Below are 15,192 nucleotides of genomic sequence, written 5' to 3'. Positions count from 1 at the left end.
CACCACTGGCGAGGCCCAAGGGCTGGAAGACGGCTGGATCACCCCCAAAGCCAGCATGTCCCTGACCTCTCTTTTAAGATCCTGGGCAGTTTTACCAGTGACCCGAAAAGGGGAGCATCTTATAGGGGGATGTGACCCGGTCTCCACCTGGTGGACAGTCAAATTAGTGTGTCCAGGCTGGTTGGAAAACAGCTGTCGGTATAGATGCAGCACCCCTCTGATCTCAGCGTGCTGGGCCGGGGTCAGCTGATCAGAGAGGGAAATCGCCTTCAGGGGGGAACCAGCTTTTGTCCCAGGGAATAGATCTACTAAGGGGTCATCTCCCTGCCCCTCCCAATGTCCACACACGGCCAACACCACATTCCCCCTGTCATAGTGTGATTTTATTATGTTCACATGGTACACCCGACGGTGATGTGCCTGGTTTGACAGCTCCACCACATAGTTTACCTTATTCAGTTGCTTGATAACCTTGAAGGGCCCTTCCCAGGCGGCCTGGAGTTTGTTTCTCCTCACGGGGATGAGAACCATCACCTGATTTCCGGTGGCGAAGGCACGGGCCCATGCCGTGCGGTCATACCAGACCTTCTGCCTCCTTTGGGCTCGGGCCAGATTTTCCCTGGCCAGGCCCATGAGCTGGGCCAGTTTTTTCCGGAAGGTCAGGACATATTTCACCACTGACTCTCCCTCGGGAGAGGCCTTCCCCTCCCATTCGTCCGTCATCAGGTCTAGGGGCCCCCTTACCCGCCTTCCATACAACAGTTCGAAAGGTGAAAACCCAGTAGATTTCTGGGGCACCTCCCTGTACGTGAGCAGCAGGTGAGGTAAGTACTTGTCCCTGTCCTGCGGGTGCTGGTTCATAAATGTTTTTAGCATTTTCAGCGTCCCGTTGAACCTTTCTACCAGCCCGTTGGACTGGGGGTGATACGCTGAGGCCCAGTTGTGCTGGACCCCACATTTCTGCCATAAGGACCGGAGCAGAGCCGACATGAAGTTGGACCCCTGGTCCGTTAAGACCTCCTTGGGGAACCCCACCCGGCTGAAAATTGTCAGCAGCGCATCTGCCACTGTGTCGGCTTCGATAGAGGACAAGGCCACTGCCTCGGGGTAGCGAGTGGCAAAATTCACCACCACCAGGATGTATTTCTTCCCTGACCGGATCATCTTGCTGAGGGGTCCCACTATGTTCATGGCCACCTTCTGGAAAGGTTCTTCTAGGATGGGTAAAGGCCTTAAAGCCGCTTTCCCCTTGTTCCGGGCCTTCCCCACCCTCTGGCAGGGGTCACAGGATTGGCAGTACTGTCAGACATGGGTAAAGACCCCAGGCCAGTAAATGTTCTGTAGCAGCCTCTGCCTGGTGCGTCGGATTCCCTGGTGCCCTGCGAGAGGGATGTCATGGGCCAGGTACAGCAGCTTGTGACGAAACTTCTGGGGAACCACCAGCTGCCTTCTGATCCCCCATGACTTTACTTCCCCTGGGGGAGCCCATTCTCGGTACAGGAACCCCTTCTCCCACAGGAACCTCTCCTTGCAACCTCTCCTCATGGTCTGTACCGCACTAAGGTCAGCCCGGTCCCGGTGCTTCCGCAAGGAGGGATCTTTCTGCAACTCGGCCTGGAACTCAGCAGCTGGGACAGGGATGGGGACCGGCTCTCTCTTGCTGGCTGGGTCTGAGGCTGCAGCCTCTCTGCACCGTGCCCCTGGGCGTTCCCCGCTCCCTGGGTTAGGGTCCTGCACCTCGGGTCGAGTACCTTCCCCGTTGTCGGGGTGCAGTGCCCTTTGCCGACTCTGACTACGAGTTATGACCAGGGCACTCTGGGTGTTACTAGGCCAGTCCCTGAGGTTCCCTCCCATTAACACATCAGTGGGCAAATATCGGTGTACCCCCACATCCTTGGGGCCCTCCTTGGCCCCCCATTTCAGGTGTACCCTTGCCACGGGCACCTTGAATGGGGTCCCGCCCACGCCCATCAGGGTCAGGTAGGTGTCGGGCACCATCCGATCTGAGGCCACCACCTCGGGCCGGGCCAGCGTCACCTCTGTGCCCGTGTCCCAGTACCCAGTGACCTTCCTCCCATCTACCTCCAGGGAAACAATGCACTCCTTCCGGAGGGGCAGCCCCGCGCCCACCCGGTAAACCACAAACCCGGAGCCTGGAGCATCCACAGGTGGTAGGTTGCCAGCCTCCCTTTCCTGGGAATGTAGCCCCTCCTCCGATTGGGTTTTTACCCAGTCCACCCTCTGCGGGTTGGGTCTGCTTGGTCTGTCCCTGAGCTTGGGGCACTGGGCCCGTATGTGACCTTGTTGGCCACAGCGATAGCAGCCCATGTCTCGTGGGTCCCCTTGAGTGGGTCGGAGGGACCTGCTGCTGGATGTTCCCCTTTTGGGGGGGTTCTCCATAGGACCCCGCTGGGAGGTCCCATGATGACTCTCTCTCTGCGTTGAGGCAGGCTTGCTCCTTCGAGACTCCTCCCTGCCATCCCCTGCCCAACTGTCCACAAATTGGTCGGCCAGCTGGCCTGCGTGCTGTGGGTTCTCCGGCTTCCGGTCCATCAACCACAGCCTCAAGTCGGACGGGCACTGCTCGTACAGGTGCTCCAGTATGAATAGGTCAAGCAGGTCCTCTTTAGTTTGGGCCCCAGCTGTCCACTTGCGGGCATACCCCTGCGCCCAGTTGACCAGTTGTAGGTATGTGACCTAACGGGTTTTACGCTGGCTCCGGAACTTTTTCCGGTACATCTCAGGAGTCAGCCCAAACTTGTGGAGCAGGGCCTGTTTGAACAGTTCGTAGTCCCCTGCCTCCGCCCCTTTCAGTCGGCTGTACACCTCCACGGCTGTGGAGTCCAGTAAGGGGGTGAGAACTGCGATCCTGTCTGCAGGGTCAACCCTGTGCAGCTCGCAGGCATTCTCAAAGGCCGTCAGGAAGGTATCTATGTCCTCCCACTCCTTACGCCGAGGCAGCAAGTGCTTATCAAAGCTCTTTGTAGGCTTGGGTCCCCCCTCACTCACCGCAGCCGGGGCCCCACTGCTTGCCAGCCGGGCCAGGTCCAGCTCATGTTTACGCTGTTTCTCCTTCTCCTCCTGCTCATGTTTACGCTGTTTCGCCTTCTCCTCCAGCTTTTGCCTCTTTAACTCGAGCTTCTCCCTTTCATATTCCAGCCGTGTCTGCTCTACGGATGCCGAGTGTTGCCGAGAGGATGCCCTGCTGGGGGGTGGGCTTCGCCGGGAGGATCCCCTGCTGGCCGGGGGTGTCACGGTGCCCTCGGTATACACTGGTCTCCTCCCCGCCCTTCCCCTAGGCCTAGGAAGGGGGGGTCTCGGGAAGCCCTCGTCCACTGGCTGACCACTCCCAGCGGGGACAGACACTGGTGCCTGCGCTGCATCTGCCTAGCTGCTTCCCTCAGAGACAGGGCTCCGTTCATTCATGCGGTCTCCCTGCTCCAGCTGGGAAATCAGCTGGTCCTTGCTGAGCCTCCCTGGGTGCAGCCTCCTCTGCTTGCACAGCTCCACCAGGTCACACTTGCACCGTTTGGCATACATCTTCCTGCTGACCACTCACAGGCCGGGTGCTCGCCGCTCCCCATGGTTTCCAGGGGGACCCCTAGTGCACCAGCCCTTCTTGAGGTCACCACCTCTTTGCCAGGGTCGAGCTGTAGACTCCTCCGCCTCTTGGACCGCTTGCTGCAATCCCCCGGGGGACTCTGTTACTGCAAAGTCCTTCTCACTGGGCACACACTCCCAGGGGTTAATCACCCCTTCGTTTTACTGCTCCCCAGTCACTTACTGCAGGAAGTGCCGTTCACGGGGTGCAGTATCTCCCGCCGCTGCCACCAGTTGTCACGGAGTGTGGGGGAGTTCGGCCCTGCACCCCTCTTCCTGGGACCCACAGTGACTCTTAGCCAGCCAGTAAAACAGAAGGTTTATTGGACAACAGGAACACAGCTTACAGCAGAGCTTGCAAGCACAGTCAGGACCCCTCCACCGAGTCCTTCTGGGCTTTCAGGGTGCTTGGATCCTAGCTAGGATACCCTGAATTCCGCCCACACAGCCCCAAGCCCAAACTCAAAACTGCTTCCCTCCTGCCACTCCCTTCCTTTTTCCCCCTTCCCGGGCAAAGGTGTTGACCTTTCCCCTCCCTTACCTAGCTCAGGTTACAGGCCCTGGCATTGTCCATCCCCTAAAGTCCTCCCCTGCTCTCCCACTCCCCACACAGACAGTCCCTACTTGGCTGTGGCCTTTTAAGAGTCCATCCCAGGCCCAGGCATTGCTTCTCTATGGCTGCATTGCCCTGCTCCCGGGCAGCAGCTTTCTGCTCAGGTACTGGATGGGGTGTTTCTCCTTTGCAATAGTGTGCGTTGACACCGCACTCAGCTCTGTGTCTAGCGTGTCAATGAACACCATAAAGGGCTTGTCAAAGTCAGGGTTTCCCAGCACTGGGCCTTTGACCAGAGCCTCCTTCAGCGTGCAGAGAGCCCTCTGGCACTGCCCAGTCCAGATCAGCTTGTCTGGCTCACCCTTCTTACATAGCTCAGTGATGGGAGCAGACACACAGATAAAGTGGGGCACAAACCTCCAGTAGTGCCCCCCCATCCCGATAAATGCCTGGGCCTGTTTCTTAGTCTGGGGAGCAGGCCAATGTCTGATTGCCCCCACCTTGGCCGGCTCTGGCGTTAGGCAGCCACCCCCCATCTTACGGCCCAGGTATGACACCTCAGCCATCCCCACCTGGCACTTGCCAGCTTTTACAGTCAGCCCTGCATCCTAGAGGTGATCAGCACCCTCTTCCCTGGGACACATGGTCCTCGCAGGTTTGGCTAACAACACAAATATCATCAATGTACGCTACTGTAAAGTTCTCCATCCCTCTCACTAACTGTGAAAGGGATTGTACTATTAGTAGCTCCAGTGTCTTTCTGTGGTCAGGCTCAATGTCTTGAGTGTAGGGTGGCTGTAGGGAGTTCCTGCTCCATACAGGTCAAAGGCAGGGTATGAGTGTGGGCATTAGGGCTGTATTGAGGCATCGCTCAAAGAGAGCAGAGTTAAGGTTGTGTTGGGCATTTACCATAACACTGTATTCCCTGAGATTCCAAAGTTCGAATGTTGCTGAGCTCAACGTTCCAGAAGGGCACGAGCTACCCATGGGCAACTTTAACTCTGCATTCACAACGGTTTTTGTCAGTGAATTTCCTAATTTTTTTGAACAGAAAGAAAATGTTGTTGGCAGGACCTAGTGCTCATTGAGGCAGCTGCAATTCTCATGTAGGTGGGCAGTTCAGACGCTCCTGTGGCCAAGTATTGTGAATAATACCCAGCTCTTATACAATGCTTTTTACCAGTAGCTCTCAAGGAGGAAAACATCATTATCCCCATTGTACAGATGGGGAAACTGAGATGGGAAATGACTTGGCTGAAGTCATCCCACAGGCCAATGGCAGAGTCAGGAACAGACACCAGTTTTCTGAGTCCCGATCCACTGCTCTCTCCACTAGGCCAGATGGTCACTATGTGATTCCTAACTGTCCCCCCTACCTCCTGCACACTGTTCTTGTCAAGGCTGATTCCCCACTCTGGCACTTTGAGTGCCAAAGGTGGGGGCTCACAAGGATTCTGAAAATTAATACTGGCCATTCCAGGCTGGTATTAAACTCCCAAGGTTACAGTTTATCTCTGACCTTGGATTGGTAGATGCTGCCACCACCACCCAAGTGCAGAACCCCTTTGAGAGCCCAGGAAGGTGCACTTAGGAATTCTTTCCTGTGGGGTACCCTCAAGCCCTTTCACGCCCCCTCTGGGGAAGAGCTGAGAAAAAAAAAGGAAATCAGATGTAGCCACCAGCTAATCAAACCCTAGGTATGATACCGAGGATTTTACATACCTGGCCCAAGCTTCTTACAGTATTACTGCTGCCCTGTCCACCTCTCCCCAGGAGAACAACCACAGACGACAAAAGGGGGTCTTGTTTCAATTTTCCCATTGCCTCTTCCCAATTGCAATCTTCCCATTGCCTCTTTTGGCCAGGTGCCCACTCACTCATTTCCTTTTACCTATGAATAGCAATGAGACTTTTTAATGCTTTACAGGTAGAGCAATTAGAGAACAGCTACTAAGAGGAATTTTATAGCTACTGGCTGGCTGGGTGTCCATAAAAGGGAGCTACCACTCCCCTTCATTTATCACAGTTCTCATGGGATAATGGCCCTGAATTGCGTGTAGATGCTAACAGGGCTGGTGAGGGAAACCTCATCCATGATCTAGTTCCCAAAAGCATGATGGTTTTATTACGTTGGTGTTATGGTGCCTTTAAGTATGTGAGAGAAGACTGGTGTGTCTCTCTCCTTCCCTGCTGTGATGGGTTTGGTCACAGAGACCCCCTTGGGACTGTCACCTGATGTGCTGAGACTACCTCTGAACCCATTTTCTCTGCTAGTTTGGGCCTTCAGAACCCTGCCTTGTCCAGCCAGACATGCAGGCCTGCTGCAACACACACCCAGGTCTGATCCACACCCCAAAGCTGCAGGCTTAACTGGAAACAGCTTAAGAAGTTCTCCTGTCTCCAGCACCCAGACACCCAGCTCCCAATGGGGTCCAAACCCCAAATAAATCCATTTTACCCTGTAAAGCTTATACAGGGTAAACTCAAAATTGTCCACCCTCTATAACACTGATAGAGAGAGATGCACAGCTGTTTGCTCCCCCAGGTATTAATCACTTACTCTGGGTTTACTAATAAACAAAAGTGATTTTTTTAAGTATAAAAAGTAGGATTTAAGTGATTCCAAGTAATAACAGACAGAACAAAGTAAGATACTAAACAAAATAAAACAAAACATGCAAGTCTAAGCCTAATACATTACGAAACTGATTACAGATAAAATCTCACCCTCAGATGTTCCAGTAAGCTTCTTTCACAGACTGGACTACTTCCTAGTCTGGTCAGAATCCTTCCCCTGGTGCAGTCCTTGTTAGCTCCAGCTCAGATGGTAACTAGGGAATGTCTGGTGGCTGGAACCTCCTTTGTTCTGGTCCACACCCTTATATAGCTTTAGCATAAGGCAGGAATCCCCACACCGCCTCCTAAATGGAAAAGCACCAGGTTTAAGATGGATTCCAGTACCAGGTGACATGGCCACATGTCCTGTGAGACCCTCAAGCTTTCACTCTTCCCTGCCTGACTCACTGGAAGGCTTGCAAGTAAACAGAGCCATTTACAACCAATTGTCCTAGTTGATGAGAGCCATCAAGATTCCAAACCACCATTAATGATTTAGTTGGGATGGGATGATTTAGTTGGGAATTGGTCCTCCTTTGAGCAGGGGGTTGGACTACATGACCTCCTGAGGTCCCTTCCAGCCCTGATATTCTATGATTCTACGATTAATGGCCCACACTTTGCATAATTACAAGAGGACCTCAGAGTTATATTTCATATTTCTAGTTTCAGATACAAGAATGATACATACATACAAATAGGAGGACCACACTCAGTAGATTATAAGCTTTGTAATGATATCTTACAAGAGATCTTTTGCATGAAGCATATTTCAACTACATTATATTCACACTCATAAGCTATTTCCATAAAGTCATATGGAGCACCACGTCACGCCCACCACCCTGACATATAGCCCCCGCCCCTCCATATTTCCAGCTCCCCTCTCCAATCAGCCATTAGCATCTTATATTCCAGTGCTCAGCAAATCACAGGTAGAATCTGTGAACTTAAAGCCAGGTTGTTTTTGACTGGATCCCGGGAACCACTTGGTCAAATGGCCCCACATTTGGATCCCTGACCGTAGCCCATGCCGCCATGGGGCCTACCCAGTGCCCAGGCAATCTGAGCACTGGTCTGAAGTTTACGCACTGAAAACGATCAAGCTTTAATTAGAGCTGGATGGCCACTAAATGACAGCCAAGGGTTCAGCTGTAACAGGCACCAACCCTGACGTATCGGAGCACCTCACAATCATCAGTGTGTTTATCCTCACGATGCCTTTGGGAGGCTGTGCAGGGCTAGAATCCCCACTGTACACATGGGGAAACTGAGTCAGAAACAGTCCAAGTGACATGATGAAGGTCACACAGAGAATCTGTGGCAGAGCCAGGAACTGAACCCAGGAGTCCTGAGTCCCACTGCGACCCACTGCCCCATCCAGCTTACCTCCCCCTGCGTCTGTTCCTGGGCTCACAGCATTTCTCTCCATGGTTTGCTCAGGTGCAGCGATGGGGGCTGCAGTCTGTCGGGGTGTGTGTGTGTGTGCAGCAACGGGGACCCCAATCTCAGTGTACTTGAGTCGATGCCCCTGGCGGGCTGTGGGGCTGGGGCAGATGGTTACAGTACAAGCGCCCCTCTGTCCCCCTCAGAGAACCCCAATATCTCCCCAATCTGCCCCCTCAGAGACTCCCCATAGTATCCCTCAGAGACCGCAATATCCCCCTCAGAGATCCTCAATATTGGACCTCAGAAACCCCTTGACATCCAGAGACCCCAAATATCTTCCCAACATCCCCCCTCAGAGACCTCCAACATCCCCCAGAGATCCCAATATCTCCCCAACCTCCATCTTCAGAGACCCCCAACTTCCCCCCAGAGACTGCCCAACATCCCCTCTCAGAGACCCCAATACCTCCCTCAGAGACCCCCAATATCTTCCCAACCTCCCCCTCAGAGACTCCAACCATCCCCAATATTCCCCTCAGAGACCCCAACAGTCCCCCAATATCTCTCCAACATCCACACTCAGAGACCCCCAACATCACTGCTCAGAGATCCCCCAACAGACCTCTCAGAGCCCTCCAATATTCCCGAGACCCCCCCAATATCCCTCCTCAGATAACCCTCAACAGCACCCCTCAATAGGCCCCTAAATATCCCTCTCCAGAGACCCCCCAACATCACTTCTCAGAGATCCCTCAATATCCCCCTCAGGAACCCTCAATATCCCCCCTCAGGAACCCCCAATATCTCCCCAACATTCCTGCTCAGAGATCCTTTGACAAACCTCTCAGAGACCCCCCCCATATCCCCCTCAGAGCCCCTCAATATTCCCCCAACATCCCTGTTCAGAAACCCCTCAAACCCCCCACCCCCAAGACTCCAAACATCCCCCTCAGAAACCCCCATATCCCCTCCACCTCCCCTCCGAGACCCCCGGCATGCCCCTGACATGATTCCCTCAGAGACCCCCCCAACCCAACTCAGAGACCCCCTAAATGTCGCCCCTCCGAGACTCCCCAGAGAACCGCCCCAAATATCACCCCTCAGGCCCCGCCCCGCCCCGCCAGTGACCGTTGCGGCCGTTACTCTCCCCCCCCCTGTGCTGGAGCCGCTTCCTTCCCGCCCTTCACAGCTGCGCTGCGGGGGGCGGGGGGGGAATGGCACCAACGGGCTCTGCGGGGAAGGGGCCTGAGGGGGGGTGTCCGAGGCTCTCTGACGGGGATATTGGGGGGATATCGGGGGTCTCGGGGGATGTTGGGGGTCTGTGAGGGGGATGTTGAGGATATATTGGGGGTCTCTGAGGGGAGATATTGGGTATATATTGGGGTCTCTGAAGGGGATGTTGGGAGGCTCTGAGGGGGATGTTGAGGAGATATTGGGGGGCTCTGAAGGGGATGTTAGGGGGTCTGTGAGGGGGATGTTGGGGAGATATTGGGGGTCTCTGAGGGGAGATATTGGGTATATATTGGGGTCTCTGAAGGGGATGTTGGGAGGCTCTGAGGGGGATGTTGAGGAGATATTGGGGGGCTCTGAAGGGGATGTTAGGAGTCTGTGAGGGGGATGTTGAGGATATATTGGGGGTCTCTGAGGGGAGATATTGGGTATATATTGGGGTCTCTGAAGGGAATATTGGGAGGCTCTGAGGGGGATGTTGAGGAGATATTGGGGGGCTCTGAAGGGGATGTTAGGGGTCTGTGAGGGGGATGTTGAGGATATATTGGGGGTCTCTGAGGGGGATGTTGAGGAGATATTGGGGGGCTCTGAAGGGGATGTTAGGGGTCTGTGAGGGGGATGTTGGGGAGATATTGGGAGTCTCGGGGATATTGGGGATATGTTGGGGGGCTCTGAAGGGGATGTTAGGGGTCTGTGAGGGGGATGTTGGGGATATATTGGGGGTCTCTGAGGGGAGAAATTGGGTATATATTGGGGTCTCTGAAGGGGATGTTGGGAGGCTCTGAGGGGGATGTTGAGGAGATATTGGGGGGCTCTGAAGGGGATGTTAGGGGGATGTTGGGGAGATATTGGGAGTCTCGGGGATATTGGGGATATGTTGGGGGGCTCTGAAGGGGATGTTAGGGGTCTGTGAGGGGGATGTTGGGGATATATTGGGGGTCTCTGAGGGGAGATATTGGGTATATATTGGGGTCTCTAAAGGGGATGTTGGGAGGCTCTGAGGGGAATGTCGAGGAGATATTGGGGGGCTCTGAAGGGGATGTTAGGGGTCTGTGAGGGGGATGTTGGGGAGATATTGGGGGTCTCTGAGGGAGATATTGGGTATATATTGGGGTCTCTGAAGGGAATATCGGGAGGCTCTGAGGGGGATGTTGAGGAGATATTGGGGGGCTCTGAAGGGGATGTTAGGGGTCTGTGAGGGGGATGTTGAGGAGATATTGGGGGTCTCTGAGGGGAGATATTGGGTATATATTGGGGTCTCTGAAGGGAATATTGGGAGGCTCTGAGGTGGATGTTGAGGAGATATTGGGGGGCTCTGAAGGGGATGTTAGGGGTCTGTGAGGGGGATGTTGAGGATATATTGGGGGTCTCTGAGGGGAGATATTGGGTATATATTGGGGTCTCTGAAGGGGATGTTGGGAGGCTCTGAGGGGGATGTTGAGGAGATATTGGGGGGCTCTGAAGGGGATGTTAGGGGTCTGTGAGGGGGATGTTGGGGAGATATTGGGAGTCTCGGGGATATTGGGGATATGTTGGGGGGCTCTGAAGGGGATGTTAGGGGTCTGTGAGGGGGATGTTGAGGATATATTGGGGGTCTCTGAGGGGAGATATTGGGTATATATTGGGGTCTCAAGGGGATGTTGGGAGGCTCTGAGGGGGATGTTGAGGAGATATTGGGGGGCTCTGAAGGGGATGTTAGGGGTCTGTTGGGGAGATATTGGGAGTCTCGGGGATATTGGGGATATGTTGGGGGGCTCTGAAGGGGATGTTAGGGGTCTGTGAGGGGGATGTTGAGGATATATTGGGGGTCTCTGAGGGGAGATATTGGGTATATATTGGGGTCTCTGAAGGGAATATTGGGAGGCTCTGAGGGGGATGTTGCGAGGTCCCCGTGAGTATATTAGGCGTGTCTTGAGTTGGATGTTGGGAGGTGGTCAGAGAGGAGGTTGTGTGATCCTTGGGGAGGGATATCGTGGGGTTATCGGGGATGAAACTGGAAGGTCTCTTGGGAATATTTGAACGTCTGATGGGGGAAACTGGTGGGTTTCTTTGTGGGCTATTGGCTTATTCGGGCATTTCTGAGGGGGCATTGGGTTTCTCTGTGGGTATATTGTGGGATGTTTTGAGGTCTCTGAGGGAGATATTGTGTATTTCTAACAGCGTGGATTCTGTGAGGTTTAGTAAGGGTCGCTGAAGAGAAACTGATGGGTGTCTCTGAGAGGAATATTGGGGGATCCCTGAGCAGGGATATTGGGGGATCTCTGAGAGAGAGTCTGTGAAGGGGATATTGCTGGATCTCCAGTCAAGTGCTTGTCTAGGAGTATAGGGTGTGGTTTTTTTCCTGACATCTGTGCAACATGCCCAAACCACTTCAGTCTTCTTTTTCGAATCATTATCTCTACAGCCTGTTTGTTGGACAGTCCTTCATAACACATCAGCGTCAGTTACTTTGTCCCCCCAGCGGACACCAGGTATTCTCAGCTGGCATCTCTGATGGAGTGTGTTGTTTCCTGTTGTGGGCTTCTAGCTGTCATGGTATAATTCCCAAATCTGAACCTTAGCGTCCAAAATATGGGTACTAGCATGAATTCCCCTAAGCTTAATTACCAGCTTAGATCCTGTAGTGCTGCCACCAATCAGGACTTAGAGTAGAGTGCCTGATAAACTCTGGTCTCCCCCAAAACCTTCCCTGGGGACCCCAAGACCCAAATTCCTTGAGTCTCACAACAAAGGGGAATAAACCATATCCCTTCCCCCTCCTTTCTTCCTCCCAGCTCTTTCCCGCCCTGGGTACACTAGGAGATCACCGTGATTCAACTTGAATCACCACACAGAGAGGAATGATACCTTCCCCCAGAGGCAATCCAGATTCAACTCCGTGAATCTAAAACAAAGGAAATTCACTTTTCCCTTCTCCCCACCAATTCCCTGGTGTATACAGACTCAGTTCCTTTGAGCCTTAACTAGGAGAAAAAAATCAGACAGGTCTTAAAAGCAAAACTTTTAATAAAAAGAAAGAAAAAAGTAAAAGGTTCATCTCTGCAATTTAGATGGTAAAAAGTTACAGGGTCTGTCAGCTTATAGAAATTGGAGAAACAGCCTCCTCCAATGGAAATACAATTTAAAATACTTCCAGCCAAATACACCTTTGCACATAAAGGAAAACAAATAAAAAGACGATACCGCCTTTCTACCTTTATACTTACAAAATTGGAATAGAAGATTAGAGAGCCTGTAGGTACATGTGGTCACTCTCAGAGCTCAGAGAGAACAAAGCAAAACCCAAAAAACACAAAGGCTTCCCTCCACCGAGATTTGAAAGTATCTTGTCTCCTGATTGGTCCTCTGGTCAGGTGTTGCAGGTCACTGTTTGTTAACCCTTTACAGGTGAAAGAGACATTAACCCTTAGCTATCTGTTTATGACACTAGCACTTGCCAAGTTTCAGAAGCATGTAACAATGTGGGTATCACTGTGGCATTGTATAACTTTTATCTTGGTTCTAGTGTGAATCTCTTTATTTATTCAGATATTTGACAGTCTCAAAAAATCCAACTTGCCTCTCCAGTTCTTGTTTCCACTTCATTATGGAGTTGGCCATCAGTACTGATTGTGCTTCCAAGATATACAAATTTGTTAACTATGCCTTATTCTTCACCATCAATCAGATGCACAACATTGCTGACTCTTTCAACAATCATGACTTTTGTCTTCTTTTGGCTGTTTCTTAATCCTCTTTGACAGCACCACATTTGACATTGTAGTGGTCTTTGTCATGGCATTGTCATCTGTGTCCACCAGAACAATGTCATCTGCAAAGGTCTCTTGAAACTTTTCTCTATTCCACATAACTACTGTATCTTCCTTTGATGTTGCTTTTTGCATCACGTAATCTATGCGGAAAAGGAAAAGTGTTAAGATACAACCCTGCCACACTCTATTGCTGATAGCAAACCAATCTGCCTCTCCACTTTCTGTCCTTACACAGCATTTTGAAGCTTCATACAGCATCTTGGTCAGTGACACTATCTTTCTAGGAAGACCATATTATTGCAAGATCTGCAATGGAGACCCTACGGATGCAGCTGAAAGATTTGGTGAAATCTATGTAGTTCAAGATTCATCTCTGATAAGCAAGACTTTTCTCATTCAATTGTCTCAGGGTAAAGATGTGATCTACACATGATCGTTTTGTGTTCATTCAGTACACAGTTTTTCATTGATGACATGTTTGGCTCTGTTCAGTAGTATGCTACAGAACGCTTCTGTGGGTACTGAAAGTAGTGCTATACTTATGCTGAGTAGGGACCTAGCTGATGGTTTCATCTTTAACAAAACTGTTTTTGGGGAGCGGTGGAGGGTTTGAGGAGGCAAGTAGGAAAACAAGATCCTAAAAGGCTCGGAAACCCAAAGGTGAATAAAGAGAACCCAGCGTTTTTTCCCTCCAAATCTCATGATTTTAAGCCATTTTCATGACCGTTTAAGGTTTGTGATTGGCAACACTGGGTATGTCTTCTGGAGCAGATAAGAGTCTATAAGTATAGTATCAACACAGGGAACAGAAATTTTGTAATAGGAAGCTCTTCAATCTAGCAGACAAACATATGAGATCCAATGGCTGGAATTTTAAGCTGGACAGGTTTAGACTCAAAAGAATGAATTTGTTAATAATGAGGGGACTTAACCACTGCAACAACTTAACAAGGACTCGGGTGGATTCTCCTTCACTGGCAAGTTGTAAATCAAGATGGGGCGTTTTTCTGAAAAATTTGTGTGACGCTGGCAGACCAGTTGCCAGCTCATGCTAAGGCCCCAAGGTCTCAACTAAACACTGACAAATACATAGCTGGAAAGCAGTCTGGCTCACCTGTGTGTTAGCAGTCTGTTAAGTTTCTAAGAATGTGTTTAGGGTTCAGACTTTATAAAACGCTTGTAATCCTCTGTAATTGTGTAAATCGTCAAGCAGGAAAGAAGCATTCATTAATGTACAATGCCAGCTTCCTACAGAAGGTGTTAGGGCCTGCCCACCAGAATGCTCATTGAAATCAAATGAGCCATTGTGAACCTCAAAGAACAAAGACTTTGTTAATTGCATTCCACCCCACCCAGTGAAGGGAAGACCTGTACATGAACTCATCCCATCAGCCTGAACTCTGGGAGGAAGGGAATAGAAATCCCTGACAGGAAGAAACTGTGTCTTTTTGCTGCCTGGTCACTGAGGGGCCAGGGTCACTAAGCATAAGCAAAAGATCCCCAGTGCGTGGCCAGGGCTAGTCCTAAAAGATGTATAGAGTTTGCTGATTACAGAAACTTCTATCATCTTTTGGAACCTAAGGCTGTAACTCATTTGTGTGTATAAGTTACCTGCCTTAACCTTGTAAATAACTTCTCATTTCTTTTTCTTAGTTAGTAAATCTTTAGATAATTTATTATAGGATTTGCTACAAGCGGGTTCTCTTTGGTATAAGATCAAGGGTGTAATTGACCTGGGGTAAGTGATTGGTCCTTTGGGCTCGGGAGGAATCTGAATATTGCTGTGATTTTTGGTGTAAAGGACCATCTATCACAAAGGCAGGCGTGAGTAGGTGCAGGATAGATCAGAGTATCCCAGGGGACCATCTGTCACTCTGTGTTAAGGCTGGTATCGTGCCAGAGGAGTTTACACTTGATAACTAGTTGGTGAAATCTAAGTATAGAATTCACATTCAATTTTTGGTTTGTATCCTGCTTCTTAGCAGTCTGCCCTGAGGTTGGTACTCATGCTCTTGAGCCGCTGCAGCCAGCCTGCCAGTATGAACTGGGGTT

Source organism: Gopherus evgoodei, unplaced genomic scaffold, assembly GCF_007399415.2.
Source record: "Gopherus evgoodei ecotype Sinaloan lineage unplaced genomic scaffold, rGopEvg1_v1.p scaffold_71_arrow_ctg1, whole genome shotgun sequence".
Taxonomy (NCBI): Eukaryota; Metazoa; Chordata; order Testudines; family Testudinidae; genus Gopherus; species Gopherus evgoodei.
This window is presented reverse-complemented; position numbering follows the sequence as displayed.